Raw genomic sequence first — 4,662 nt, forward strand, 5'->3', positions numbered from 1 at the left:
CCTGCTCAGCTCAGAGTCTGCTTGAGTTTCTCTCTCCCTCTTCCTCTGCCCCTCCCCTCTTCATGTTCTCTCTTTCTCTCTCTCTCTCTCTCTCACTGAAATAAATAAATAAATCTTTTTTTTTTTTTAAAGTAGCTGAATGCTCTTTATGCAAGGGGGAGGGAGAAACTGAGGCTAGGGGAAGATAGGAAAGAGTTCATTCAAATTGGGACATTGTTCCTGGGTCTTAAAGCCCAAGGAGAAGATGAGTTATTATTGCTCCATCTCCTGGCTCATTGGTGGATTAACTACCCACAGCTGTTGGTGGTTTAAAGCCCAGTGATCCTAGTCTGTCACCAGGACTTTAAAAGAATGTAGCCTAAACTTTAACTGGTTTCAGAGATTCTACTGACTGATCTCTCTCAAAGTGTCTTTCCCGTATCTTAGTATTTTTGAGTTTCCCATGATAATGTTCTGCATGCATTTTGAAATGACTCTGCAGGGACATTCATCTCAGACCTGCTCATTTTGTCCCAGTGCTCTTGCTCTGCTGCTAATGACATTCAGAAAGTCTCTGTTCTGTTGAGCACACTGGCCTGTCAGTGAACACAGCACTTCCTCTACTTGGGACCAAGGAGTCAAGGTCCTATACATCCCCTCACTTGTTAGGGGGACTAAGCATGGCCACAAGTGGCCAGGAGACTTTGCTACCTTCCAGAAGATGGTTTGCAATATAATGATTTATGACCATTATATTTATAATGGTAATCTAGTGACCAAAAAATATACTTCTCAGGTATATTTGGTCTTCAGCCACAGTTACTGAAAACATTTCAGAGCCATAAAGGTGAAATGGGGGTCTTGTTACAAATGAAGGTGACTTTCAGACCCCACCCAAGGTGAGGGGCTAGTTGTGAGGAGGACTAACCATATGATTAGAGGGTTGGAACTTTCCATCATCCCCAACCTCCCAACCCCCTGGGAGGAAAGAAGAGTCAGAAGTTGAATCAGTCAATGACTAATGACTTAGTCAATCCTGACTATATAATGAAGCCTCCATAAATACCCAAGAGTTCAGTTTTTTGGTCTTTTTTTTTTTTTTTCATTTTCTTTTTCGGAGAGCCTCCACTCTTGGGGTTCCCAAGCTCCAGAAGATAGAAGACCCTTTGTTCAGGACCTCATCTTGTGTATTTTTTCACCTGGCTGCTGATTTGTATTCTGTATCCTATCCTTTAATAAACTGGTAAACTTGTTTCCCTGAGTTCTGTGAACGACTCTGGCAAATTAATGGAACCTAAGGAGGAAGTCACTGGAACATCCAATCTGTAGCCAGTTGGTCAGAAGCACAAGTAACAGCCTGGGGCTTGTGACTGGCATTTGATGTGGAGAGAGGGGGTGGTCTTGTAGGACTGAACTTTTAACCTGTGAAATCTGATGCTATGTCTGAGTAGATAGTGTCAGAATTGACTTAAATTCTTGGACGTCATTTCTAGCATCCAAGAATTGCTTGGTATCTTGTGTGTGGGAAGCACCCCCTCCCCAACACACACATACCTCCCTACACATATTGGAGTCCAGGAACCTTAAAAGATACTTGTTCCAAAAGCTGCCATTTCTCTTTCTGCTACTCCTGCTGCCGACAGCAGAAAGGACGAGCTCTGTGATTATTAGCTCCTTTTCTGCTTCTCTATAACCAGGTATACTGGAGATTATTTGTGTTCCTCCATGTTTCTGTTGCCAGTTCTATATGTATATCCACAGCTCTGCTTTCTACTCCTAACCACCTGCACCTGCAGCTTTCTCAGACAACTGTTCTTTGGCTACGGAAGCAGAACTGGAAGTATCTGGAATTTACAAGTCCTCAGTGCTACCACTTTCATCCAGCATGCAGCCAATGACTGGTTGCTGCTGTAAGTAGACATAATTCCAGATCCCTTGCCTCCAGGAAGGACAGTGTCTGAGATGCATTTTACCCACAGGATCAAGTCCAGGCTTGCACTTCACTTGAAATCATACCTTTCTTTGCTCAGCTTTTCCTGTTCACAAATCCTGCTTTTCCTGTGTCCTTTCCAGTTTCTCCCCAATAAACCACATTCACCCAAATCCTCTCACACTAGGATGCCAGGTCAATCCCACTCCTGGAAGTTGCCAGGCCTGAGAAAGTAAAACTTTTCTCCAGTACTCAGTTCAAAGATGCACCTTATTGCTTACTCCATATTGAAGTTTTCAGTATGTTTGACAATGATCACTTTTTTTTTTTTTTCCTAGGGGGAAAAAAAATGCTGATATTCTTAGGGCATGGCCTTGCCCCAGGACACCAACAAAATAATCTCAAAAAAGTCAGCTCTTAGTTTTTCTCAAGATCTGGGATATACAGTCTTATACATGGTCATGAAACTTGTTTCAGAGTTTGAGCTAAGGTGAAGGGAAGAAACTAATTACACAAATACAGCAGAAGGAAAGATTATGGTAAGAATTTCAGTATGGGGCGCCTGGGTGGCTCAGTTGGTTGGGCGACTGCCTTCGGCTCAGGTCATGATCCTGGAGTCCCTGGATCGAGTCCCGCATCGGGCTCCCTGCTCGGCGGGGAGTCTGCTTCTCCCTCTGACCCTCCCCCCTCTCAGTGCTCTCTCTCTCTCTCATTCTCTCTGTCTCAAATAAATAAATAAAATCTTTAAAAAAAAAAAAGAATTTCAGTATGGCTGGAGAATAGTATACAGTAGAAGATGAGAGCTCAGATACTGATGGGCTTTACACCCCACTTGAGTTTGACCTTAATCCTATAGACACCAGGGATATTTAAATGGGGTAATGATATGAGGCAAAAAAAATTTTTTTAGTCCAAGTTCTAGTGGACTGAAGGAAATGACATGGGGAGAGGCCTGGATATACAGATTGGGGAATCAGCTGCATATGGAAATACCATTTGGAATATGAGATACAATTTGGGATAAAGATGGGATTCTAAAGAAAATAAATGGGTGTCAAGGAGAGTACCCCTTACATTGAGGAAACAAACCCTACAATGCAATAGGTGGGGCAAAGGGAAAGGAAGAAGGCCAGTACCTCAATAGAAACCAAGAGACAATAGTACCTAGAATCCATGGGAGACATAATATCAGGCATCAGCTTCTACAGAAAAAAATCCAGTAATGTGAGAACAAAATGTGATTTGGCCATTAGAAGGTCATTTGTGGCTAGAGAGAGAACAATCTCAGTAGGGTAATGAGAGAGGAAGCCAGATTGTAGAAATAAGATAAAACATTTTTGAGGGTGAGGGAGACTTGAACACATCAATATACTCTGGAGGAAGGACTCAGGGAACAAAAGAAAAAGAAAAAGAAATGTAGAATGTCTACAAAAAGATGACCAAGATCCTAGAGTATGGGGAAGAACGTTAGAGAGAGAGGGCAAAGGGGTACCTTGCTCTGAGACAGGAGGGAAGATGGATAAGGATGGATTCCATGGTCAGGCCAGGGTGCCAGGGAGAAAGGGGAGCTGTTTGTAACAGTCACTCTTTTGTTTGAAGAACCAAGCAGAGTCAACTGCTAGGGGTCAGAGAGATGCAAATGGAATGAGCAGTATGAAGAGGGATGTAAAAAATCTGCACAGTAACAACAAGAAATATAAAAGAACTGTAACCAGATACAAGAGAAATAATTACCCAGTGGTCTGGAGGGCCCGTTGGCTTAGAATAAAGGTGTGGTTGTACTCTTCAGCCCCATTTCCATGAATGTCAATGCTCAGCATGAAGGACAACTAGTAAAGAGAAAGAATGATTATAAAGAAAAAGAATGGGTAGATTAATCTTTGGTTGCATATTGCCATGGGGGTGGTTGGGGTGGATAATGCCTAAAAAAAAGACAAAATAAGAAAGAAATTGAGGGTGCTGGTAAAAGGGCATTTAAGTGATTAAACCACAGTGTTTAGGTTGAGTCGAAAAGGAATTGATAACAAAAGGAAGTTGTCAGGGTCACCTTGAGCCCGGCAAGCTCCAGGGTGGGAGCAGGGGCAGTGGGTGGTGGGAATGCAGACCCAGAAGGTGCAGGTCACCAGGGCTCCACTCACGCCTCCAGCTCTGATCCGCCATCATACCAGGGATCTAATTAGGCCTGTGTCTGCCTCCCTCTTGAGTAGACCAGAGATCCCACCTGAACAGCCACCCTACAGGTGCTCCCCACTCCAGGGGGCCCAAAACCCAGACCAGTGTTGTCTTCCGGGACATTGACACAGCAGCCAAGTTTATTGGTGCTGGGGCTCCCACAGTTGGTGTGGCTGGTTCAGGGCCTGGCATTGGAACAGTGTTTGGCAGCTTGATCGTCGGCTCTGCCCGGAATCCATCTCTCAAGCAGCAGCTCTTCTCCTACGCCGTCCTGGGCTTTGCCCTGTCTGAGGCCATGGGGCCCTTCTGTTTGATGGGGGCCTTCCTCATCCTCTTCGCCATGTAAGGCTCCAGGGTAGTCACTTACCCATCCCCGCTGCCTCGACTTCAGGCTGTGCCTGGTGTTAGAGTGTACTAAGACTTCCCATTAAACACAAGCTCTCTCTTAAAAAGAAGAAAAAACAAAATGGTCAGATCTGGGAACCAGGAGGACATTTCAGGCAAGAAGAAAAGAATAAAGAAAGCTCCAGAAGCAGGATAAGCCTTCATAAAGTGTAATGACAGTGAAGAGAGGCCCCTTG

General features: G+C 44.3%; 1 pseudogene; it reads left to right on the forward strand.

The window, feature by feature from the left end:
• Nucleotides 1-4,006: 4,006 nt before the first annotated feature.
• LOC110571173 lies at nt 4,007-4,427 on the forward strand (annotated as a pseudogene).
• Nucleotides 4,428-4,662: the final 235 nt, after the last annotated feature.

Source organism: Neomonachus schauinslandi, chromosome 1, assembly GCF_002201575.2.
Source record: "Neomonachus schauinslandi chromosome 1, ASM220157v2, whole genome shotgun sequence".
Taxonomy (NCBI): Eukaryota; Metazoa; Chordata; class Mammalia; order Carnivora; family Phocidae; genus Neomonachus; species Neomonachus schauinslandi.